This window comes from Anas acuta, chromosome 11 (genome assembly GCF_963932015.1).
Source record: "Anas acuta chromosome 11, bAnaAcu1.1, whole genome shotgun sequence".
In the NCBI taxonomy this organism is placed as follows: Eukaryota; Metazoa; Chordata; class Aves; order Anseriformes; family Anatidae; genus Anas; species Anas acuta.
Window position 1 is genome coordinate 14,344,533 of NC_088989.1, and position 26,934 is coordinate 14,371,466.

Sequence of the window (26,934 nt, forward strand, 5' to 3'; positions counted from 1 at the left end):
CCTCTCTTTCTGCTCACCTTAGCGCTCCTCTCACGAACTCAGGTGAATTTATTCCCTGAAGTCAAGCAAGACAGCACCTTATGCCTGTGGTATAAATAGAAATCTGACGTGTGCGGCTTCTCCACACCCACAAAACGTGGTGTTCGCCCCTTTGCGTCCCTGTGAAATGCCAGCACTGGAAGGAGGATGGAGCCTTGGCTGTGCTGTCACCTGCCTGGCCACTTAGCTAAGAAATGGTCCAAGGTTTGCTGAGGCAGAAGCTTGGCCATTGCAGCAGCAGATGCATCCATTGAATTTCTGAATAAAATGTCCCTGTGTGTTGGCACAGTAAAAGGCATGTTGCTTCTTGTAGGCCGGCCAGCACAGACAATATTTCTGGCCGGGGCCTGTGCAATTAAAAAGCAACCCCGTGTTTTATGTTCACGGTACCTGGCTCACCGCTCTGCCTCCTCTCGAGCCAATCTGTCGGGCTGGCAGGGCTGGCACCGAGGCTGATTTGCTCCGAGAGCCAGACAGAGCCAAGCGGAGGCTTAAATGGACAGCCCACCGAGGGCTTTTCCCCTGAGTGTCTTCGGCTGGTGCTACGTGCTAACATCTGCTGAGGCTTGTCTTTCCGAGCTGCTGCTGCTGCTCCTTTTCAAGGTTTTTTGTATGTAACAGGGGAAAGGGGAGACACTTTATCAGCTGGGGATTTTGCAGGGAGCTGCACTTTCCTTGGCTCCCCCCACGGCAGGGAGGAGGCTCCCTGAGCATCCCTGTTTGGAAGGGGACGCTCCTGTGGGGGAATTGCACCTTGGGGGAAATGCAGAGCGAGCCTGAAAAGAAACCCAGCAGTAAAGCCTGAGGTTCCTGGAGGCAGGAGTGAAAGCTGCATCCGTTTTCAGAGCAAAAGAGTGGCAACACCACCTTGCTGAGCAGCAAGTGTCTAATGCGGACTGAACTGGTCCTTCCCTCCCACTCTCTTTTTATCTTTCTGGTGCTCAAATGTGCACTGATATCCTTGTGTCCCTCTCTACCCTTAGGGAAATAAAACAAAAGGCCCATGAGTGCCTGTTGGGAAGCTGTCCCTTAGCAGCGTCTCAGGTTCGCATCTGCTTTTTTGGAGTTTTCAGATGGCCACGTGCAGTTGCACCCTCTCTGGCTTCACTTCTGGGCTTGCGAAAGGTGAGGTTCAGCCAAAGGAAAATGTTCTGCAGCCAGAGATGCACTGAAAGTCATCTTCCATATGTTGATTTATTTTTCTTTTCTTTTGCAGGGCAACTTGTACACTTCCTCTTTGCTGTTTCCCAAAGAAGACAAAGACATCTTTTTTTTTTTTTTTCTTTCTGTAAGTTGTAAACTTCTGGAAATTACTTTGTTTTGCTTGGAGGTAACTAAAAATTGCTGCATTAATTTTAAGTCTGTTGTTGAATAATAAGTGCCTGGAGGTTTGCTTTTTGCCTAGTAGGGTAGTGCCTGATGAGATTTAAAAAACGACCAATATGTTAAACCCTGAAAGCAAGAATTCATAGAGCAGAGATTAAAATAATAATAATAACAAGAATGGAATTACCTTTCAATTTATTATTTTTTTTTTCCTTAATATTATCTGGGTCCAAAAGTGTCCCAGAATTTGGATTGTCATGAGTACTGGTGTTCTCTCAGCAGCACTTTCAAGGGCAAATATCCCCAGACGTGCTGAAAAATAAATCTTGCTCCCTTCCTTCAGAGGAAATCTCGTGCAGTGCCATGAAGCAGTCACTTGTGCCACCATCTAGTAATCCAGAGGGTGATTTGCCAAGTAAAGCATCACAAAGTCGACACTTGGGACACAAAACACTACAAAATGCGCATCCCCCGTGGTGCAGTATAGATCCTTTTCTTAGGGAAAGCCAGGGGGCCTTGCAGGGACGTTTGGTTGTACCTCAGATACTGAGAGTGTCCAAACTGCCCTGACCTAGCCTCTATAAAGTGATCTTGTATTAAGCTTCCAAGCACTGAGCTTTGTGGGGTGCCCAAAGAGCCTTTTTCGTGACCACCTTTATGTTTCTGTAACGGTACCAATTATAAAATGGTTCCTTTCCGTGATGCATGAGGCTGAAGTTTGGAAAGAAATACACAGAAGAAGCTGCTGGGAAGTTTGAAGTTTAGGAAAGAGTTCTTTTATATAAAAATGTGTTTTTATGGTGTTTGTTCTTAAGTGGATCTGATCTTGTGAGATAAAGAAGAGACTTGCTTTTGAAGCAGAAAGGGAAACAAATATGCAAATAAGTAATTAATGAAGAAGCACACAATTAAAAACCCCCACAACTCCAGCAAGTGTGTTCATGAGAGCATTATATTAACACTGGTAAAACAAAGTGCTGAGAGAGGCCCCAGATAGTAGGTGTATTTGAAATCTAATCCTTTGGCTCTTTTGGTTACCAGTAAATGCAGATTCCATGCATGCAGGGCTCTAACTGCAAGGCTGTGCACTGAGCTAAATGTCTTCTCCAGCTTCATCTCCTCAGCCCTTGTTTGCTGGGGCTGGGGACCCAGACAGTCTCTGGGGGCACTGATGTTAGCACAAGCACTCGCAATTGTTCCCCATTAAGTGGGTTTCTCTTTACTCAGGTCTCCTTGATCCTTCAGAAACATATCAACAGCAATTTAGATGTTTGTGGCACATTTAATACATTTAAACTGTTACACTGCTATTATGTTGTGCCTGGCAATAACACGTAGTGTATTTGTAAACGGCAAATTGTGGGATTGGCATTTTGCTTCAACTCTTGCGAGCTGCATCCTTTCCAAATCAAACTTGGGGCAGTAAAACAGGAACAACTGCCATGTCTTGGGAGCAGCACCATCTATGTTCTCTGCAAGCAAAAGGATGCCTGCTGCTGCCAAAGGTACGATGAAATGGGCTTTGGGGCTTTTAAGGTTGGAGAAGGGAATTTCTGATGGCTTGTTTGCTGCCGTAGGGCTGCTGCTTGTCCCCAGAGAAGGTGATGGCTGCACACCGTTGAGAGAAGGCTGCACGAAGACATCTTCAGACATGGAAATTCAGCTGGATGGCAAAGGTGACTGCACCCACCCTGTACAGTGCTGCTTGCAGGGCCTCGGCCGTGCAGGCAGCACTCCTGAACCCTTTTGCAGTTGCTCGCAGGAAGCCAGGTCAAGGGGGCTGCTGCCAGCAGCTGCACAGCTCCCGGGATGTGGTACCAAACCAGGGGCTCGGTCTCCAGGGTGTTGCTAGTGTTTGGATGAGAAATCGCTGAAGGAAGTTGGCAGGTAGGGATGTGAAGATACAGGTGACTTCTGTCCTTCAGCTCAAATAAAAGCAGTGCTGTGGACTGCTAATAAATGCCCTGCTGCCAAGTCTAACTTGGATGTGAATTAAAACTAGGTTCTTGATGGTTTGTAATCACATAAGATCTCTCGACGGCTTCTTAAAGTGTGTAGCTCTAACCCCAGTGTCCTGGCCACTTTCCAGCTCCTATAATTACCGTCTGTCTTTCCTGCCCCTTCCCTCTTCCACCCCTGTAGTTTCAATTAGATAAGTCGTTCTTCACTTCTCTCCAGAATAATGCATGTGTCTGTGTTCTCCCGACAGAGAAAGTCTCCAACACCTACTATGTTTTTTTATCTAGACATCATTTGTTTTACATGGTAGTTTTATTATCTAATTAGCATTATCATGTGAGCGTACCTGATGCAACCTGCCTAGTGCTGGGGCCTGAAGCTTTGCAGGGAGTGCAGCATACAGGTAGTTTATTATATTCTAAACTCTGAACTCAGTGAATTATTTAGACTTGTACCAGGCTTCCCAGTAGCTGTATCTGTCGGGAGGAAGTTGGTTAACTCATTTGTACATGATAATACAAATATCAGAACCTAGAGTCCTTAATGACTCATTTCTGGCCACTGTGGTTTTTTGCACAGCATTTTAAAAAGTGCCCTGGGATGCTGAAACAGCATTTCTGTAACTGGAGCTGATGGCAAGCAACAGCACGTGGTGTTGGCCAAGCCCTGGTCTGAAGGTGAAGGCTGCTGAGGAGCCTGGGTGGTGACAGGGGGTGAAAAGCAGCCGGGCTCTGCAGCAGGAGGCTGTTTTAAATGGCTTTGCAGGCTTTTTCCTGCTGTGCTGTGGCAGTGCCCCTCAAAAGCAACCTGAGCAGCTGGCTGGGTGAGGTCACAGAGGCATTTCTATTGCTTTTTAAACTCGGGTGATTTTTTTTCAGTTGAGCAAGGAAAGCAGGTCCTTTACCCGCAGATGGGAGCTGTGAGCAGATGGACAATGACTTTGTATGAGCCACTCTGCTGTCGGAGCAGCGATCCTCATTGACAGAGAAGTTAATAAACAGCAGCAGAGTATTCCACAATAGGCATCTCCAGTCCACTGCCTGCAACTGGTTGTAATTCAGCTCAGGACCTCACAAAATCTTGTGTTTCCCAACCTGTCATTTGAATGTGTCAGTTGGAATTAAATCGGGTCTAGTTCAGATGTGGTGAAATTGATCTTTGCTTTCTGTACTTAACTGGGATTAGCCCAGGACTGTAAGTTTTTGGAAACAGCCTATGCAGCTAATAGTGTGCTACGTGGGTTTTCTGTGTGGAATGTGCAGGTGTGGTATAAATAAGAGACGACTGCATACAGTGCTGGAAGTAAAAAAAAAAACAACTGAGAGGAATAAATTGTCTTCAGAATCTCGTAAGAATATACTGTTTGCTTAAGGAGGAGAGTTTAATTAAACTCTAGGGGTGGAATACATCCCAGGGGAGAAGGCCAGCCTTCGTATGAATCAGAGTTGCACATTAACCTGGTTCTTCTGGCTGGTACTTGGAGGTGCGGGATGGGTGTTTGCTTCTCTTGTCACTGGGGAACAAATCAGCACCCCGTGATGTGGGCAGAGGGGAGATGATCTTTTGGACTTTGGGTGCTTTTCTGCCCTTTACCACCTCTCCTGCTCCTTTTCAGAGCCCAAACCCCACAAGATCAGTTCATTAACTGCTTGCTGCTGATGCTCTCTTTCCCCTTTCTGTTGCTCAGGAGAGCCAGGAGCCCTGCTCCTGCCTGCTGGGAGCTTGTGGGTTGCTGGCAGCCCCATGGTGACACAGCGCCATGCTTGGAGGGAGGAGATGCAGATACAGCACACACGAGTAGCTGAGCCCTGCAGAGGATTGGAGCAAGAGACCTACCTGTCCCCAGCTATGCAGAGCACGTGTCGGTTTGGGGATCGATCCCTGCCTTGAAAGAAGGTAGGAAGAACCACAGTTCATATGCTGTAGGGAGCAGCATCTGCTGCGTTGCAAAGTACTCTCTGTTTTGATGAGAGCCCATAGAAACACTGGAATAAAACCATTAGGAGGTTGTGTCTGCTTCCTGCCTCGCTGTCTGCACTGTCTGGTGCAGGTGTAATGAAAGCAGATGTGGTCCATCGGGCATCTTGCTGCTCCTGGGGGAGCTGTGCAGGCTGTGATGCCCATTAATCTGATAAAAATTAGAGTGGGGCAAATCTTGAGCTATTCCAGAGCCAATTATGGAAAACGGTACGCACTTACTCAGCTCTGCTTCCTGTGGTTTTTCAGAGAAGAGTCTTAGCAACACTTGAACACAGCTGCATGAGCAATGCAACTTCTGTACGATTAGTGTAGGTGGAAGGAGACCATTCTGCTTCAGGAGAGGTTAAACAATTAAAGTACTTAAGGAAAAGTTCTCTCTTAGCTCTGAGCAGTCTGGCTGGTAAAGCAGACAGCACCAGGGAAAGCAGTAGAACTGCGTTGGCAAAAAAATCATACTTGGAGATTGAAGCGTTATCCACGAGAATGCTATAAGGGTGAGAGAACAAAAGCATTCTGACTAGCAACTGCCTCATTACAAAGAACCAAACCAGACCTCGAAATCCTACTGGGTAGTTACAGCATTAGTTACAATGAAGTTTGTGTGGTTCTAAAGTTGCTTGAAAGCAGCCTTAAAGTCAGTGATAAGTTTTTTTTTTGTGCCGGTCAGATGTTTGTCTGACTCCTATTTTCCTGGGCTTTTGCAGGAAAAGTGGCTTTTATGCAAGTTCAAATAAACTCTGGGTGTGTGTGCAGTGGCTGGAGGCTGCAGATCTGGGATGAACAGACTTGCTTATTCGTGTACATCCTGCATGGGCAGCCTGTGCCAGAGAGCTCTGGAGTCCTGGACAAGACTGACCCAGCGTTCATAAGACACGTCTGGGCAAGTTTATTAAACCTATGCTAGTCTGAGCTGAAAAAGCTCTGCAAAACCCTGTGTTGAGCAAATCCACCTTTAGTTCTCTCTGAGTAAAACCACTCCACAAACATGAGCAAAAATCCATATGTGTTACTTACAGCTGACTTATCTTTTCACACAAAACATTTCAGTAAAAAGCAAAAAAAAAAAATATTTATTTATTTATTTAAAAAAAAAGGACTGGGCATTCTCTGTGCATGGGGGTTTTGCAGTGCAGCATGTGTGAAAACAACTGCACTGTTTGGCATTTCAGAGAATCATTAAGGCACATTATAGAAACTGAGCCAGGAGTGTTTGCCATCCTTTGTGTGTACTGGTAAGTCTGGGAGCAGATCAATGAGTTTATACCAGTGTTCAACAATACCACTGTATCTTTCTGAAGTAATTGGGCAATTCACAGAATGAAAAATGTCATCTGAGGGTGCTAATGTTCATTTCTGTAAGAGGAACATTTATCTGCTATTGCGGTGTTCTATGAGGACCAGGCAGTCACAGACATTGGTTTTTTTTTTTTTTTTTTTTGAGGTAATTCACTTCCTTTTAAGGTTGCAAGTGAAAAACAAACAGACTACTTTGTGACTGTTGAATACTCTGGTGCTTGCAGTACAGGTGGAACAGGGAAGGGCTTTCTGCTTAATATTTCGGACTGTCAGTGCTTAGAAGTAAGGCACATGTGGTTACCAGCAACTTGTGGTGCGTCTTAAGCTCTACACCAGCCCCCTTTTCCCCTGCCCTTTCCTCTGAGCTGTGAATTACTGGACTTGTAAGAGGAGGAGAAGGAATGGGAAGGGTCTGTGCCCGAGACTTCCCCAAAGGTAATGCTAAAAGCCCAGTTCTGGGCTTTTTGAGCCAAAATGCTCTGTGTTGGAGCACTGGAGAGGCTTTGCCATGGTACCACAGTTCAGCACTTGGATGGGCAAATCAGAGAAGGTCCGTAAGAGACCACTGATGTCTTTGATCCTTCCATGCTCTTCTCTGACAGCATCCTATGCAAAATGTCTGCATCATGAAGATGTCAAGCGCAGTGAAAACCCAAGCATTGCCAGCGGAAACACAGATCCACAAAGAATATTATTCATTGCACCATTGGGGAAATTAAATCAAATTAAGCCCTGTTTCATTTGTTGGGGTAGGAGATTATTCCTCATTGTGCCAGCAATTCTTTATTTCGCTCCATGAGGAATTCATCCAAAGTCTAAATTTTGAATGGCTCCAAAATAAAATTAATTTAAGCTGTGCCAAACACTTACTGTCATTTCTTCCTTATCACTCAGAAGTGAATCCCTTTGTTTTTCTCCTAACTTAGGAACTGCAGGAACTGTAACTAAATTGAGGGGGTTTGCTGCTTTGTTGTAACACCAATTTTACTTAGTATTTAAGGTATTTGTTTTGACATCTGCTCCAAAAAAAGTTAGTCATGAGCTCAGGAGAGCAAAGTGTTATTGCTTTCAACCTGGTTTAGCCCAAAGGGAAGAAATAGCCTCTCGTACTATATGCAGTGTAGAAGCAAAGAGCACAGTGGCTCCTGGCTGGTTTTGCTGAGGTTGCAGCAGAGTCTGGCTTACAGAGCAGAGCTGACGTTTATTGTTCAGCATTTTCCAGAGTGCTTAATCCACGGGTACATCTTAAAACAGAGCTAAGAAAGGAGACCGTCTGCAAGATGTAAGATAGACTTGAAGAAGAAGATCCTTTATTTTGGCCATAAATGAAGCAGTGCTGGCAGAAATGGTGCAAACCTGTCTGAAGTGCATCAGCCCCAGCTGGCACAAGGGAAGGGCAGATGTACCAGGCAGTGTCTGACCTTGTTTCACAGGGGTGGCACCGTGCTGCCAAACTCAGGTTAGCACTGATGGTGATGCACAGGAGGGAGGCAGTGATTTGTCTTCTCCTGAGATGTCCTGGGCCTTTGCATTTCAGCTCAAGGGTTTCTGATGCTTGTGTTAATTTCCAGGGACAAGAGGGAGTCACAAAAGCCGATCTCCCCATGCATCGTGGTGCCTGGTGTGCTGGGAAGTGTTCTGCTCAGCTGCTCGCTGACCTGCCCAGCGTGTGCCGCACCACGAGGGCTGCTCCACACAGGTGGAAAGGGTCGCTCTTCTGGCGTTTTCAGGGAAGGAAGGACGTCAGTGGAGGTGAGTTCTCACAACAGCTGAACTTGCCTGGCAGCAGAACACACCAACCTGCACGTGACACCTCATCCTGTGGTGCCAGCGCACCTTTAGCAGTACCAGCAGCACACGAAGGAACGTGCCTGGGAGCTCAGTCTGCGCTCATCTGCTGGGTGTCTCCACTCACACTTCTCAGTATATTCGAGAGAACGGACTTGGAGTGCTTACGGACTGTTTTTGTCTGGTGGAGACCCATCTGCACAGCCAGGTGTAGGGCACAGGGATGTTCAGATAACAGTTAGGAAATTCCCTCCGCTTCAGTGCAGAGCAGAAAGGCTGGAAGGGAAGGAAGCCCTGCGGGGCAGTGGGCCTGCTCCAGCCTCCAGTACCTGCTCAGACCAAAGGAATAGGTGGTTTGATTTTCTGTCTAGTTGGTCATCTTCAGGCACAGGGGACAGAGGGTAGACTGTGGAGAGAAGGCATCACTCAGCAGTTATTTTATTTAGCTAAAATTAGTTTGCTGGTTCCTCCTGCCTTCAGTTCCCTGACTATAAGTTGGGGCTCTCATTTCTTACCTTCCTCACAAACTGGGACATAAATTGTTTGAGCAAGAAGGAATTGGAGTGGGACAGATGGCACCACCTGCTGCCAACACTTTGCTCCTTGTGAGACTTCCTAGCCACTGAGTCTGTTTCTGGCAAGAGACTGAGAGACATCATTTACACAACTGGGTTTGTCTGCTTTCCTGAAGTCTGCAGAAAGTAGCTGCTCTGTTCTGGTTCTCCTTCCCACTCTCTCCTGTAAACAGTCCCTTGTCCCATCCACCACTGACAGGCAGGATAACATCCTTTATTTCTTTAAGATTTTGTGGTCTTCAATTTCTTTCTGCCATTTATGCTTCCACTTTCCAGCTCATGCTGCCTTTTTGGCTACCCCTTCCTCTACGTGTGAGAGAAAGTCTTGGGATGGGACTATATGGGCTAGGCAGGGGGAGGATGCCAGCCTTGGGGGGAGAAGAGAGCATACATGTATACAAGGAAGGAAGAAAATTAATGGGTTGGAAGTCACTCAGCCCCCTTGGTCCTGTGAGTGTGACCTACATCTAGCAGTCCCGCAAAGGAGGCCAGGCCCTTGATGCAAAGTTCACTGGGCTCCATGCTGCAACTTAAATATTCTGTAAAAAAAAAAAAAAAAAAAAAAAAAAAAAGAACAAAATCCTATACCCACAAACTGAATATGAGCAGTAGAGCATACTTGAATTTTCTGAACCAGTCCATGCACTTAAAGATTTAGTCAATCTGATTATGATCAAGACACAATAAAAAAGCCAATTGCTCTTCAGAGAAATTAATTCAAGTGGAACCTAATGCACATGGGAAAGCCTTGCATGGGGAAGCTCAGCAGATCCTCAGCAGGTGGAGATTTGCTCAGCTGAGTTGTACTCAGCAGAGTGACTCCAGCTGAAATCAAAGTGGGGATCTAGCTGTTGAGGCCCGTTGAGCTCACAGTACTCAACAGCTTGTGTGTGTATCAAGAGTCCCATCAAAGATGCCTGGCAGGCTGAAACTCCAGAAGCACCTGGGGCTGATCAGGAAACGAATGGCGATAGCACCCAAATGTACGTGGGAGCAATAAGCTGTCAGCAACAAATGATATTTTTAATAATTACAAGTGGTGGCAGACTTTCTTTCCTTTTTTTTTTTTTTTTAACGTAAAAATGGCATCTGAAGCTTCTAAAAAATAGAGAGGCATCTGTTGTTGGTGGAAACGTGTTTAAAAATATGGTGTTTTCTTTGCAATGAGAAGAGTAATGGGTCTTAATGTAGCAGTGCTGAGTCTTTATGTTCCTTGCTTATGGAGCATTGAAGAGAAGAGTAATTTATCAAGATTATTATGTTAAGAGAACAGCAGCAGCACTTTGAAGGGAGGGCTTACTCACATAAATAGCCATGTAAAGAAATATTAATTCTAATGGATTTCCTGTGTGTGCCATATGGATGCAAGAATATTCATGAAGTGACTCACCTGATCCTCTTTATCCTGAGTGCCTGCAGAGGAAGAACAAGTTATAGGAGAAATGTAACTTTATTTAAAGGAAAAAAAAAAGAAATAAAAACATCTGAGGCTAAGGTAGGTAGCTTAAATGCTTTTTATCTTAAAAGCATAGATGCATCTTATTCCTGGTGGGCTCTGCTTTCTATATTTTCCCTAGAAGTTTTCGTAATTAACATAATAACTGCCACTTCCCCCACTCTGTAAATTGCAGAAATCACCTACCCTGTGATTTCTGTCTATACTATAGTGATGTTCCTGGCAATTCCAGCTTCTTGTTACTAAAACTACTTTAAAAACCTTATGTATAAAATATATATATAAACTTATATATCGCCTGCAGCCTTTGTAAGCTAACTCCTCATTTTCTTCTGTGCTAGTAGTGTCTTCCTGGCTGTGGGCACCCGAAAGGGCAGGCTGATGATGTCTGCAGTTGTATCACGTTGTCACTAATCTGTCCCCCAACTACAGGTCCTTTGCTTGGAGTCTGGGATCACAAAAGCAAGTAACAATGAAAGCTCTTTGTGCTTTCAGTGAGTTCGTTTTTGCTGTGCTTTGGGTTATAGCTGCAGGCTGATTTACTTTTCCTCATCGCTCATAGACCTGGGACCCTTTTTCTTGTAAACTAACAGCCAATTTGGAAAAAATCCTGAGTGCAGATAAGCTTCTGTACAGTACCAGTTGCCTGTTCAGGCTTGTGTTATATCAGTCTTGTTAAACTCCTCTGTATGCTCTTGTTCTGACACAGCATTTGCTTAGTCTTTGACCTATTGATTTAATCTAAAAATACCTATAGGTTCCTACCTGGGTAAACCTAGGAAGAAATTGATGCAAAAAGACTTGTTTCTGAAGGCGGGAGAAGAAATGCTGTTTAGGTTGAATCCAAAACACAAAGTCCAACTTGAGTGAAACTGCAAATTGAAAAGCTAGGCAGTCCATCTGGAGGAGGCTGCCTGATGCATTCATTTCCCATTTCAACAGCTTTTTCCACCTGCTAATGATGCATTTGACTGTTAGAGGCTGCCCTGCTGATTGCACTGCTCCCAGGAGAGGGCAGTTCAGCTCTTTTTGATTGCAAGCTGCACTGAGCTGCTGGCATAGTAATTGTCAGCAAGTTTTGGGGTAATTATGACCAAGCCAGTAAGGAAGGCACGGGTCTGCATCCAGATGGCTGTTCAGAAGCGAGGGGCAGACAGAACGGGGCTGTTAGTTTGGAGGGAAGGGCAAACATGCCCAACCGGAGCACAGCATTCATAGTTTTTGGCAGGCTGCTAATCTTGTGATCTTCCATGCTGTAGCTGAACTGCAAGACTTCCTTCTTCACCCTCTTAAAGAAAAAACTTGATCACAGGCTCTGTATTTCATAGTCCTGCCTGGCAGGACCATGGAAGCCACTGATCACTCCAAAGCAGTTGCTTGAGGAGGAACATCTGGGTGAGCAATGGGCTCACGCTCTCTGGGAGAAGGTGGAGGCTGTTGGTGGAGGCAGCTGTTGCAGTGGCTGTGGTTATCGTTGCTGCAGCAGAGATCACAGGGAAGAGATGCTACCTGAGATTTTTTTCCCTGTTCAAAATGCACACAAAAAAGTGAAAGATGCAGCCGTGGTAACCTCAGGGCTCAATCTTTCCATCCGGCTTCTTTTTTTCATTGAGCTGTTAGTGCAATTAGAAAATGCTGAGTGTTAAAACAGGCCAGAACAGACAAATGTTTGCCAAGATCCTGCTGTAGAGCTTGAAAACTGTTTGTGCTCATTTTCCACATGGTATTTCATTGAATGCACACAGGCATCATCTTTAGACCAAACCTGTGATTTAACGTGTGGTTCTCAGGAAAAGTTATTTTGTCATAGAAAAAACTGGCTGCCTCACTCCATGACCTGTCACCAGAGTGATGATAGGATTTTATGAAATGTAGCATGTGCTTCAACTCGTGTTTGACTACAAAAATTTCTCTGACCGCTGCGGTAAGGGCAGCGCGATCTGCTGCACATGGCCCATGGACATCTGCTGTGGCCTTCAGCTGGAGTTGGTGAATGGTGTGCCTGCCACTTTAGAAGAAAACATAAATAAGCATGAAACAAAGCATTAAGGTGGAAAAGTTGTATTAAACTCTAGATATAATTACTGTTATTAAGGCGTTTCTCTCTTTCTCCTTGTTCTCTATGCTCTCAGGAAGTCTGACTTACCGCTGCACAAACCTTTTTTATTGCTGAAAGAAAAATTCAGATTTGTCTGAAATTTAACAAATACTACTTTTCATTAAGATGAAAGACAAAGCAGAAATGAATTTGGATCTAATCCACAACAGTCTGGAAAAAACAAGTCTTTAGCACAGTATCTTTAACATCAGAGGAGCAAAGGAAATGAAGAGCTGGACGTACACAGGGCTGTGAGGGAGTGCAGGTACCCTTCTTCCTCAAACACCATGCATCAGGGGTGACAGTCTTTGCCAAAGATATGACAAAATTCCTACCTAAAAGGACCTCAGCAGACGATGTTTGAGCTGCCATGGTGGAGGCTGCAGGGTTGTTCAGTCTTTCATTCGTACAGTTCCAGCTTGCTTAAAGAACTTAAATATTTATGAGAGCAGAACTGATACCACGGTGTCCCAGCTTTAAGCAGATGCTCTAATCAGACCAGGGGGACTTTCCTTTCATTGCCAGCTCAGCAGCTATTAGTCTCTCTGACATACTAGATGAGCTCCAGCCAGGGAGGCTGAGCCTTTTGTGTCCCCTTGGAAGATAGACCCTGATGCTTTGTTTTGTACTTCCCTGGCTGTTTTCCTCCTTCCCTGGAATGGCCTTTCTCGACATTAGGAGGTGTCATCTCCCTCTGGCTGGGCTAAGGAGATATTTTAGGGAAGAGTTGAGCCATTGCATTCCCAAGCTTTTTCTTCTGCCTCTCCTACTCCTAGGTAATCCAATAACACCATGTCAGCAGGACTGAACATTTAGCTTTTCCATGTCCTTCAAATGTTGGCAGTAGGTGATAAAGAACTAATTTCCGAACTGTTTTTTGGTAATGATATTTGCATCTCTCAAACCTTGTATTTTTTCCAAAGATTCATTTTACGGCAGATAACAGAACAAGTCGTGGATAACCTTAGATAGCCGAGGTCTTTTGGAAACTGATAGGCAGTAAGCTGGCTTTCCTTATGTTGGAGAGTGAGAGTAGGCGACCACACATGTTCATCTGATCTGCCTGATGGAAGGAGCAATAATCTGGGTGGCACATGGAGAATTAGCAAAGTTCAAGGCATCTGAGCACAACAGGGATTCCTGCTTTCCATGTGACATTTGAAAAAGCAGTGATATACTGTATAAGGTAATGAGCTCAGATATTGTTTCAGCAAGCTCTTATCTAGGGTAATGCAGTAAAGTATATTTCAGTCAGTTTTGAAACTTGCTTGTGCTGTCATTCACAGGCTGCATGAGCAAGTGTGACGTGTGGGTTGCAGGAGGCTGTTGTAGGAGCTCCTGCTTGTTCAAACCAGCCCTGGATTACAAGGGGAAAGTGAGGAATCTCTGCAAACATTTCCATCTAACACATTTCACCCAGCCACCTGAGGACCTGAGTTTTTCTCAAATCCCAAAGATTGCGGTTTGCAGCTCCAACATAAACCCCATTACAGTAATTACAGTCATGCTTGTGGAGATTATGATGGAGCACGTGTGCTGTCTCTCATCACAACGCTTGTGTTAGAGCTGACAGTATAACCTGGCAGCCTGGTGCAGGGTTGGTACGCAGGTATCAAGTGACACATGAAGTTGGCAGTAAAGTTTATTAAGAGATTTAAATTGTTCTAGTCTCATCCAGGTAAAACCTCAGAAATTTATGGTGATAATTTTGCTCTTAATAAAGAACGCTAAAACGTTCTTTGCTTTCAAATGCTGAAACATCTTCAGCAACTAAAATTTCAGACTCTTCCCCAAGGCCACGTAACTCTTTGTTACTTTACACTTGACTTAAATTACTCCAGTTAATATATCTTAGTCCTCTAACCTTTGCCAGAAAGGTCAAAATCATTTGCTAGCAAATGATAAACTCGTTTCCTACCCAAGGACTCTCAGGAGTATAATGATTTCTTCTACTTAAGAATACATTTCTGACCAGCATGGGCAAACCTTGTAAAAAATTTTACTTTCTACCACCTGCTGTGGCCCATGTACTAATCCGCTTCTACAGGGACTGCTCATGAGCTGAAGAGAGTAACTTCTGCTAGTATTTAAAAATAAATAGATAAATAAATTCAATTGTTAGATGCGTTTTCTATCTCCTGCTTAGATGTTCTGTGGGCCTTGTCAAATTACAGCATGTGAAAGGCCAAGATAAGCAGTTTCCAGTCCTGCACCAGTGACAGGTTTTCCATGCATAAGACTCACAGTTTTTATGTCTTTTATCCTGCAGTGCTGGGTTATAAACCTCCTTTCTGTTGGGGAGAGGACTCCCTGCCTACCACATCAGCTGGGCTTTTACTCTCTGCTGTGGGAAGTCTGATCAGCACCAAAACCAGCATCATTTTGAGATCATTTGTGAGTGTACAAAACAGGTGGTTTGTGAATTGGACTCACAATCACAAAATTATCTGGTTTTGCAGGAAGGAGCAATCAGAGAGCAGAGCAGCAGTGCTGGAGCGCTTTGATGCAGCACCGGTGTGAGCAACAGGTAGAGGATGTGCGAGGAGGGGATGTTTGCCTGGCGCAGTGCTGTGGGCGCTGCAGAACACGCTGGGAGCTGTGCTCCTTCCAGCCCCTTCTTGTCTGACAGCACAGCCCCTCTGTGAGTTCACAAGTCACGGTTAAGATCGTATGTGCACGGCTTATCTTTGGGTGGTAGGATCGCTGTTTCCCAGGTTTTCAGCGTGAGGAGGAGGTTCAGACCTTGCTGACAACCTGAGCCTTGAAACGCTGCGCTGGGTGGTTTCTCTTGGAAATCCCTCTGGATTTGTGAAAATCTTACTGTGCCCTCAGGGGTGGGAAGTGAATGATTCTGGTTGTGAACTCATTGCTAAATGCACAAATGAAAGTTGCTTTTCCCTATGCAGGACACATTTATTTCATTTTGTTTGTTTTTCAGCTTTTGTTGCAGCAACTTTCTGAAGTCGGGCACAATCTCTACACAAAGCAAGGAAGAGAACATATTTAATTTGTTTTCCTTTTGATGTTATGCCCCTTTGGCATGGCTTTCTTCTACAACTGCAGTGATAACTAAGTAATTAATCTCCAGTGCAAATCAATAAGTGAGTCGTTTCATATCCGTTTCCTTTCATTTTGTTTTTCTTTGCTGGGCCACTTTTCTCCTGGCAGTCTAATCCCTCTGTCGGGTTGGAGGCTCAGCCCTGCCGAGCACCGCCGTTGGGTAATTTAGTCACTCACTCTTCCAGCAGTTTTTTCCTGCAACCTCTGCCCTATTTGAGAGGGGTTGGAGCAGCCGGCTGTTGTTCACGTGTGCTTAGGTTTAGCTGTGTGTGTAGTTACGTGATTGACCATTGCCTTTTATTTCCTAAATTGCACATTCCTCACTGACTTGGCGAATGGTGATTGTCCTCCCATAGCCGTGTTGTGTAATCAGCATTGTTTCCTCCGTGGGATCTCTGCTCCTTTGCTGCATGTGTTGGATGAATCAGGGAACAAATCCTGGCTGGGCGGTGAGTGGATGTTGTCTCTGCCAGATCGCTGTCTCCACTTTCAGAGCCCGGGGCTCTTGCAGCAAACGGGAAACATTTAGGAAGAGATTCTGGATTCATGGTTAGCGATCACCCCGTTGTGGTAGAATCCTGATTTGTTACCTAGTTTTAATGGCATTTCACTCTTTTTTTTTTTTTTTTTTTTTTTTCTTGTTTTTTTTTTTTTTCCTTCTCTCTCCTTTTACTAAATATGTTGTTTTCATCAAAAACTTGGAAACTTTCTCTTTGGATATACTGCCAAAGGCAGAAGCAGAGCACCTCTGAGATGTCAGTGAGGAGGAGTGTCTCTGCCTTCATGCCTGCGATGGCACAACAGAAGGGAAGTATTATCTGCACTATTACCTAAAATACACAGCTTGCTCACAGAGGAGAATAATGACATGAAGAACAGAGCTTCTTTTCCTGTAAAGCATTAGGTTGACAAAGTGAGCTAGGAAATTTTAGAAACAGTATTTCAAGTGGATTTTCCAAGATGTTCTGCTTTTGCGTAATGTTTTCTTGGAAGTTTAAAATATTCTTGTCGGTCTTGTCTTAATGGAATCCAGTTGTAGCACCAGCACTAACCAGGATCTCCTTTGCATTTTCTCATGTTAATTTTCTCCTGTGCATCGTTCAAACAGTCCTTTGAGCAGCTCAGCAGGGCTGCTGCTTCTCCCTTTTTCTGGAGAGCACTACTACTGATGGGCAGTTCGTTCTGATTCCCCCAAAAGGATGGGGAATCCTTCTTCCAATTTAAATTAACAGCTGTTTTAATGAAGTAACTGAGCTGTAATTAAAGCTGCCACTTAGTAGTGCCATGTCATTTGGGTTGCCCCTGACATGAAGCAGAGGTACACATTTTATCACTGTGACCTTCCAGCTGGTGAAACTGTCCAGTTCAGAGAACATCTCTACGTGACAATCACATCAGCACTGAGCATTAATTGGTTATTATCTCTACAAAAAGACTCCATTAAAGTTTGCAGACAAAACTTTCATACCTAAAATACACCTTACAATGCTTCAAGGCTTCCAGTGGACTCAGTGCAGCCGTGCTGTTCTTCTGTCTGTGGTTTGGCGTGTGCTGTGCTAAATATAGAGGAGTAAAACCTCTGTGGTAAAACATGGGCATTCCTTAGCAGTTTGTTTGCAATGAGAAAAAATAAAGCAAGGAAAACAAGTGATACTCCAGCAGAGCAGAAGGTATAGAGTTGGTGTGTTACTGCATGCGATTCAAACGTTCAGTATATGTCATTTTCTCTAGGAAAGACTGCTGATGGATGCCCTCTTGGTTTGCTATTTTTAACTCTTGGATGTATGTCAAATTGTTGAGAAAACAATAAGAAAGCTGTGCTGAACTAAAGAGCATAACCAAGAGGGAATAAACAACTTCAACCGTTTGAAGTTACTTGATGCTGTGACTAGCAAAAATCTGAAGGCATTAATCACTGACTCACTTAATCACATTAATCACTTAAATCTTACTCCTCCTAGTAAGAGCTGCTTCAGCGGACCCAGGCTGTGGGTAATTTGTGGGGACCTTTTGGGGGGATGGGTTATTAGAGACTCCCCCTAGCTTACTTTATAGACACCTAGGCAAAAACACTGCTTTAATCATTTCTGGAGCAATCTCTGTGGGAAAAAGAAGGTGTTGCTGAATGAGACAAACAGGTCTATCGGAAAGGGAGTTCTGCGTGTGCAGAAAATCTGCCTGGCGCTGCTTGTCAGCAGGAGCTAAGGGTATGCTTAGCATTGCTCCGTGTCCTGTTGTACTACCCCTACTGCCCCATGTGGCATGGGAGTGCCACCATTTGTCTGTCCCAGTTTGGAACTTGCAAAGCAAGGCTTTATTTAGCTTCAGCGTGGGGATTTCCTCTTAGCTTGGGAACGATTTGCAGGCAGGCTCTTGGAATAGCAGCACGGCCGGTTGGCATCAACGCTGTAGGTGATGGATGTGGCACGTGAAGCTCAGCGCTGCTCTTCCAGGCTCTCTCCCCTTTTGGTGCTAACAGGAGGCTGAATGCCAAAGTGTGGAGCAGAACGGCTGCACTGGTGAGCAGGGCTGCTGAAATCAGCGTTCCTCTGCAGCAGGAACCTGCTGAAGCCTGTGCCCAGTGCTGCTGGGCTTTGAGCATTGGCAATGAACACTTCATTCCATTGAATGAAGTGTTCACATACACTTTCAAGCTCTCTGATGCAATTGTGAGTTTTAGTAATAGATTTAAAACACCCTCAGGGCTTCTAGAAAAAATCCAGGTGTGAAATTTGAGCTAAAATGTTGACAATGGGCACTGCTGTTCTCCATGAGAATACTTAGCATCCCATGTGGAGGTTTTGCATCGTCACTATTCCCTGTTTGGGACCAGTTATTGCTGGGCAGGGGAGAAAGATTGTGCAGGAATTCGGTGTGATGGCCATTTTTAGGATGCTTTTGTAGTGATCTTTTGTAGCTGGTAGTCTGCTAAACTGTTTACCTCCTGGAGACCATTTAGATGAAAGGCCAAAGACGGTTTTAGGTCTAGCAAAAGCAAATTCTTCTCAAGAAGATCCTCCTCCTCTTCTTATTGTCATCCCACTTGTCACTTATTTCTCACCCATTTTTATGGACGTAATCCTCATAATTATTGGAACAGGTGAGATCAAATTCAACCTTAGCATCTGTGATACAAAAACTTCTTTCTTCTTCAGAGTCTTCCTTCCCCAACCTCAGCTTGAAGAGCTCTCATGAGGATAACACTATCTCATAAAACTAAAATCCATGCAATCAAATAGTGTTTTTTTGGTTAGTAATTCACGATTTTGATTGACATTCTGTCTTGCTTTTGGTGGAGGGAGGGGTCTGCTCCAAGGAAATCAGTCTGTACTTTTTTAATAGATTAGCACTAAGAAATAACCTTAAAATATTAAAAAACATTAACAAACCTTGAAATATTAAAACCATAATTTAATATAGTCTGTAGCATGACTTGAGGCATCAGGGCTTTTGAAAAAGTTTATTGTTTGGTTTTGTGGTCAGAAACTCCGAAGTACTCAGCGTGTATACATGGAGCTCTTTCAAAATCTGTTCACAATTATGAGTACAAGCTCTTTTGCAATTTGAGCTGAGGTCCTTTGTTTTAGATTTAAAATGTAATTGTATTCGGGCCGAGAGGACCAGGATAGAAATCTCTTTTGCTGTTGAGCACATCCTGTGCCGGACTTTGTTGCCAGCAGCAGTGACAGGAACTCTTGTTCACCCTGTGTCTCTGTACAGGATGCACATCCTTGTGAATAAAGTTCAGGATTAGAAAAATGCCAAGTGCCATGTAATTTGGGCTATTTTGGATCAAAGTACAGATCAGGGCCAGACTGCAAGGCCTCTCAGGACTCTTCCTGTCCTGCCCACTGCCTGGAAAGGAGTGCATCGCAAGGCTGCGGTGCTCATCTCACTTGTTTTCGTGTAAGTAAAAGACAGTAATAGCAAGTTAGTGCTATAGGATTTGACTTTTTGCTGTTCCCCTGGCTGGTGCCGTTTCCTCAGGCATCAAGAGTACCACGAGCATCCCCCGTCATTTGGAAACTGCGAGCCGGGGTTATGCAATGCTTGCACACTTGCTCGTGTATGCAAAATTCATGCAACCCAGTGCAGCTTTGTTTTTCTTGCCAAATCTAAAAGGCATGCACCAGGGAAATAGGCCTGGTTTGTTTTTCTTCATACCAAGTACTTTCAAAGTGCTAAGTGATTCCAGAACCTTTAAAAAACAAAACAAACAAACAAAAACCACAGAAGTCTCAGACACTGGTCCAAAGTTTCCAAGAAGCAGCATAAAATCGTGCCAGCAGAGACACGTAGAGATGTTGTAAAGCACTGGTTGGGGGGCAAGTCATTGCTTAATGAGGGTGTTCTGTAATGTGACTCTCTGGAAGGTGCTGCAGATCTCACAGTACCATTTTTTTAAGAATCCATACCACTAGTTTATCTTACCACTGTCCAGCATAACCGTGTTGTCTTACCATGTTTCATTATTTTGAAAAGGATGGGTCGGAGTTATCACCTGGATATGGTAAATACAGGTCAAGGGGTAGAGAACACTCAGAATTTACTTATATTGCATGTTACGAGATGCTGAGTTCAATTTGCATATTCTCTTGTGAAAGATTTCTGAATGTTATAGAAAGTTTAGAAAATGGAGTGTAAAGGAATTAACAACCCTAAACTGACTTGTGTATCCCCAGAAAATGAGGCTCTTTGTGTCAAGATGGGTACCAGAATGGAAGCACCTGCTCCTTCTTTAAAATCTTTTTTTCTTATGTGATCTTTTTCTTATGTGAGAGAATGTGATGTTGGTGCTTCCCCAGTGCTGTGTGACTGAATTCAGCAGCCATGCTGATGCACATACCCTTTATCTTGTATAAAGAGTCAGGATAGTTTTAACCACCCAGAGAATGACTGGGCTGGGATAACCAGAGTGCATCAAGAAAGACCATCTCAAAAGCTTTTGAACATAAAGCTCAAGGAAGTGATATCAGACACTAACAGAAAATCCATCATCCAGAAGCCTGGGTGTAAGCTTTAGCATATCAGACCCACTTTACAGTAGAAAGAACACAGCCAACGCTGGCAATCACAGTGTTGGTACATTATACATGCCCTGTTTTCTGCAAGGAACTAAACCATCAAATCAAACAAATATGCTATGTTTAGTTTATGAATGCTGATTTTGCTTTAAGATGCAATTACACACAGGTGACTTGCAGTCCTTCCTGGTTCACCTCCTCGAAACCCAGCAAAAATACATGCCTAAAGCTTGAAGGCTTGTTTAGCTCAGGAAGGAAAAGTGCATCCTTCCAGCTAGGTTTGCTCGTGAATTTTAAGGGTGCTGGGGGTGCAGGTGGGCACCATACAGGGACATTGACAGCAAAAGGTCACTGAAGACTTTAATTTTAAATATATATATAAAAGACATACATTACAAATACACATAATATGCATATAGATAGATCTAATGTATTTGTTTGCAATATACATATAAAAGACGGCATGATGTCATTCTCCAAGTCAGGGTGATTACTGTAAATGATGAAGAAATATCATAGATGATTTTTCAGCTAAAATAAAAAAGTTTCCCTGAGGAATTTCAGCAAGCCAAACCCATAGCGAGTGTACATTTAATGCTAGGGAAGGTGCACAGTGAAGAGACTGGGTGACTGAGTGTCAGCATGAAATGGAAAACGGTGGCTGACAGTGAGTGAGGGAGATTGGGCTGTCACATCAAGGGGGAAATCAATGCATGGAAGCAAAAATGAAGTAACACTTTATCAGCTAGTTGGATACCTTATAATGATGTTCAGCCTTTGGACACAACGCCTTAGGCAGACTGCTGATGTGTGAGGAGCCCCGCGTACATCTGCCAAGTCATACATATTTTTAGGTGTTCATACGGATTTCAGTGGGTACAGAGAGAAAGAAGAGGTGGAAAAAAAAAAAAAAGATTACTGTAAAAAGTGCTAGTGCTGTGACACCGTCATCTCTGGAAAGTGATGCCCATTAGAGGGGAACAGGACCTGAAAGATACGGAGGGCTGCTTGACAGGACAACTGCTGTGGCATCTGTACTCAGTCACTACTCTTTTATAAATATAAAAAAAAAGAAAATGCTGGCAAACAATAAGTGACTTAAAACAAAAATTTGAATTTTAGAGATTTTGTTCTTCTTTTTAGTTTGCTTCCCAAGGACCCAATTATCTGGAGCATGAAAACAGATGCTTGTATACTCACCATGATCAGACAGTGTTCTGCAGGTGCTAAGCCCACTCCTCTTGGCATGATTTCTGCCTGCTGGAAAAGAGAGCGGTTTATGACCTCTCCAAAGGAGAGCTGTGCCAGCATTTTGCTTTTTTTTCCTCTTTTTTTTTTTTTCTTTTCAGTTTTCTAACTCACACACACACCTGCATGAAAATTGGCTCGTGTCTTGTTAGCAGAACACAGAAATGGTTCCTCTCTGTGCCCCAACACTGCTTCAGTCGAGTTATTGCTGTTAATTGTACAGGAGGATGGAGGAGAGGAGAAGAGTCCACGTTGAGCTCTAACATAGATACGAGTCAGATGGCAGACAGAGGTCTGTAGTTAGGTTTGAATCAATTTCTATACAGAACGTCTTGTCCTTTCTGTTAATTTGCAGACTTTGGAGGGAGATGTAAGCTCTGCAGCTTGGTGGTGTTGCTGCTGGCCGCTATGGTAGCACCCTGCACTTCCAGGTTGGGCACTAGCCTGTGCCCCAGATTTCTTCCATCTGTTAAGTAACACACATTCACTGTTGGACAGATTCACAGCAAAATCTGTAATTCTTTTCAAATTTAAACTAGGACCATGAAAAGTTCTAATCTAAAATACCTTTCTCTGCACCCCATGTGTGGATCCTAAACTGGAGCTTAGCCCACCGTGTGGGCTTACTTGCTCTCCTTCTCACAAATGTCTAATTTTTTCCTAAACTTTGAAAACTGATATTGTGTCTAAATGCCACGTATCTCATGTGTGTTCAGGTTTTCTGTAGGCTAACAGATTACTTTGGTCAGTGATGCCTGTGGGACAGTGATTGAGGTGCTTCTCAGATATATTTGGAAGTTCTGATGGAATGATTTAAGTAATGACATCACCCACCTGAGATCACTGGTTTTGCTGATTCTTTCTGCTTGAAATTGGTGTCACTACAGCTAGGAAGGTAAGTGCAAACCCACTTCCTAGGCTGATGTTTTCGTACTGTTTTCTTTGGATGTCAGAAATAAATGCATTTGATCATTAAGCTCTATAAAATTGAGCTATAGTTTATCGTTTGAGTCCATATTTCACTTCCAATTAGTTTCCTGGGGGTGCTTGTTTTTATTGACCTCTTATTTGCATTAAAAGCTCACGGAGTAATTTGTGTTTCTAAGAACCTCTGCTCATATGGTTTTGGCTGTGATCTTGCCAGCGCTAATGCACTAACCAGGAGCAGTGCCTCGATCAGGAGCTTCCAAGTGAAACAGAGAAACTGCCGATGGAATAATGATGTTACTTAGCAGATAATGCTCATTTGCTTCAGTGCTGACTGAAGTGGAAGTTGCATTTGATATTAAAGATTACCATCCTGATGACAGATAAAATAAGGGAGGAATAGGAAGCATTGTTTCTTCCAATCTTTCCTTTTGAAGTATCTTCGTGCATAAAAATGATAATTTTGGAAAAATGTGTGTTTGAAAGCCAGAAAGTACTAGCGTAGTGCTTCTCAAACCAAAGGACTTGGTATGTTTTTACAAATATTGATGAAATGTCTCCAACACAAGAGAATGCAGTGGTTTAAAAAAAAAAAGTCTGGGGTTGCACTGCAAAATCAGACACAGGACAAGTGGAAAACGTTTATTATTCAGTTTATTTCCAGAACTACTTGGATTATTGACTACTGGAGTATAAACTCTCAACCAGGTGCCTACTCATCTAGAATATCCTATGCTGGGATAGTTTATTTCCAAAATTATCAGTCTATTAATTGCGAACTCTCAGACTGTTGACTGTCGGCCTGCTAACTCCCCTTGCAGTGCTGCTCTCCCCGTCCCCAGCAGACCTGCACGGGGTTACCAGTTATTTTTTTGCTCAGGCAATGGGTTGGTTTTAGCCCCAGGCTCAGGCTGGTCGCAGCATCACAAAACCCTTCAGCTAAGCAGTAACCTGCCTGGTGGTTTTGCCCGTGGAAGGACTTGAAGAAGAACCTCAGACTGCTCTGACTGCTTCATGTGCAGAGCACCCAAGTCCCTTGCAAGGAGCAGGAAATGTGTTGTCCTTTGCCAGAAGCAGCGGGAGAAGGGGGAAGGCTGTAGGGCTAGGCATAGAAGTGCCCCATTTCTGGAGTTTTTCCATTGGGCATCTCTCCCACACGCAAAATGTTCTGACAGTGTTTGCTCTTCTGGTGGCTTTTGAGCTCCTTCTTCAGAGCCCAGCAGATCAGCGGGGTCGGGGTCACAGCCTTGGAAGAGCCGTGCTAACAGGATCCCCTGCTATCAAAGCAGCCAAGAACTGTTTCTTCCCACTTTTACTGGCCTCTCCAAGGGGGAAGGGAGCAGAAGCCTCTCCTTGACAGGTGCCCATCACCCATCTTCAGGATTTAAATGTACTGGGGAGATGTTTTCCCTTTGTCCTCATTGCCTGCCTTCTGCAGTCAACTTTGGCTCTTAGGGGCTGAATCCAGCTCTTGAAGCTCTTCTGCCTTTTCACTGAGCAGCAGGAGCATAGGGAGACAGAGGTCCTGCATGAGGAGAAAGATGAGGCCGTTGATTAGCTGACACTCATAGAACTTGTCCTTCATTTGTGGGGGGCAGCTGGAGCTCGTGTTTGATCCTACAAGAAGTCAGCCCCACTCTCAGACCAAGCTGCTGAGGAAGATGACATTTGCCCAGAGGATCTGTGGCTGCCCCATCCCTGTCAGAGCCCAAGGCCAGGCTGGACGGGGCTGTGGGCAGCCCAGGCTTGGGGGGTGGCATCCCTGCCCAGGGCAGGGGGGGTTGGATGGTCTTTAAGGTCCCTTCCAACCCCAATCCCACAGTTCTGTGATTTCTCTTGTTTTTCCCTGGCAGCTCCCAGGCACTGTGGACAGGGAGGGAGGGAGGACAAAGAGCCCGAAGCAAAGGGTGATATCACCTTGTGCTCTGGTAGCAGAGTGCTTTGCTCAGGAGTTGTGAGGCTGTCCTCAGAATGCCACCCTCAGGATGGAAATGATTGTTCAAATGAGTTAGGTATCCTCCTGGATGTACTGACAGACATAGCTAGTTCAGGTTTGCATGTGAAACCTACCTGCTTTCTCTAATTTCAGGTCTCTCTAGCTCCCAATATGTTTAATATGCAGCTCCATGAAGCAAATTACTTTTGTCATGTTTAGAAATTTTAGCTCATTTCCAGAGAAAACACTTCAAGAATCTGTGAATCAAAAGTTCTGTGTATGTGTTCTCTGTAGGCTGATATCATCTTAATACTGCAAAGAGAAATACCTCAAAAGATGCTTGTTTTATGATACATATTCATCCCAGAACTTGGTATTACAGGATGGGACCATAACTCCCCTAAGACTTCAATAGTGATTTCAATGTATCGTCGATCATTAACTGCATTTTTTTTGTTTGGGGCTGTTTCCACCATTAATTTTCTTTGTTCCTTGACTCCCATGTTGAAGGACCAACAGTACCCTATCTCCAAGTGAAGGGTGAAACAGTGAAATGATTTAATTCGTGAGCAGCACAGACTGCAAAAGGAGGCCCGTTCAGTCCAAAGGGCTGAATCCTCCCTGTCCATGCTATGCACCAGGGCTGTCCCTCATCTACGGAGCATCAAGTCCATCAGTGGCCCCACTTTGCTTAACCCAGCATCAGAGCAGTCCTCAGGAGGATTTCTGACTGGTGGTAGGGTGTTAGGATGATGTCTCCAGTTTGGTGAGCTAAGCCTTGGTGGGAGTTGCTGCAAAACTTCCCCATTTGAGCAGTCTGATAGTGTCAGAACAGCAGCCGACACAGGTGGGAGCTGAAGAAGCCACTGGAGTTAGGGATCAGCTAACTACCATTTAGTTTGGTTCAGTAAGGGTTGTTCTGCAAAAGGATTTGGTTGTTTTATTGACTATTAGTGTGGTTGGGGAAAAGTGTCATGCCTAGCAGGTCCAAAAGAGGTGTAGGAAAAAACGCAGAGCAGAAACTTTCTTTCTGAGAAAAGATCAAAAATGCGTTTTTCTTACAAACCTCCTCTTTTTCTAATCTTGTTTTATTATTTTATGTGACTTCATGGCCTGTTAATACCAGCAAAATGGGCTGTTACATGTCAAATCACGCCAGCGTTTCCAATTGTTTCATATGGTATAATCCCAGTAGAATATTTCTTTTTTATTTACTCAAGTACTGTAGGCAGATGAATGTTACATTTTATTTTCAGGTCAGAACAACTCCTGTTAAGCATTACCAAGAAATATTCTTATACCTGGATGTGGTGAGTAGAAATACTGTTACTGGTTTGTCATGGGATTGAGTCAAATAGGAAATATAAATAAGTAAATAGAAAACAGTGTTTCAGGTTACCTCAGTATTAATTGGGAGGAAAGAATTTTTTACTTTCATTATTATTATAGTCATTAATGTTTTTAATTTCAGTATCTTCTCCTTTACAGGGAATTTTGGAAAGTAACTTGTGTTGTGCACTTTTGACTGAAATCAAATCTTGAAATAGTGATGCGTCAGGAGAAACAGAAACCTTATGCCCTGAGTGCGACTGTAAAACTTTCTGCTGAAGCTTCTAATCAGGTGAGAACTCAAACTAAAATTGATGGAAATCCTGCCTGTGGAGTTTTAGCCTTGAGAAGTGAGATGTGAACAACAACAACAAAAAAGATGAATCAATGCCAAAAAAAAACACACAAGATGATCCAAAGAACTGTTTCTAAAGAAAAACTGTACTAAAATATTAATGATGGAATACAAGAGATGGCTTAAAAGGTGTAATACAACACTGCATGCAAGAAGAACTTAGCATAACTTTATGAACAAACAAATAAAAAAAGAATCTGAATGTTGAAGTTCTGGTAAGTTTAAGAGCATGAAGAAGCAGAAACACCAGGGCAATTAAGAATCCAGCCTGGTGGGATCTTGTTCTGAGGGTAAGTTGCTGAGTTTCAGAGAACTGGAAGTACCGTTGCCCCTCTGGTGGTGACCCTGATACAAGAAGGGTCACTACCAGTTAATGCTGCTTTTCACTGACTCTGTTCTATTGTCCAGTCCATGCAATATTGAAAATACGATGAGTGAAAGCACTTAACTAGGAAAACACCTTCCTAGGAAGACTAGATGTGACCCTTGGCCTTGGTTGCGTAGTCAGTGGTTGCCCAAACCCCGCTGGTCTTGTTCT

General features: G+C 43.9%; 2 long non-coding RNA genes across 2 annotated transcripts; one reads left to right on the forward strand and one right to left on the reverse strand.

The window, feature by feature from the left end:
* The first annotated feature begins 1,240 nt into the window (after positions 1-1,240).
* LOC137862649 (uncharacterized) lies at positions 1,241-25,305 on the forward strand. The gene is made up of 5 exons (XR_011100454.1): positions 1,241-3,041; positions 5,012-5,220; positions 8,172-8,352; positions 22,566-22,744; positions 25,223-25,305. It is a non-coding gene; the product is annotated as an uncharacterized lncRNA (long non-coding RNA).
* LOC137862650 (uncharacterized) lies at positions 8,320-11,404 on the reverse strand. Its single transcript, XR_011100455.1, has 3 exons — positions 11,185-11,404; positions 10,354-10,376; positions 8,320-9,502 (listed from the first exon to the last, which is right to left on the reverse strand). It is a non-coding gene; the product is annotated as an uncharacterized lncRNA (long non-coding RNA).
* Positions 25,306-26,934: the final 1,629 nt, after the last annotated feature.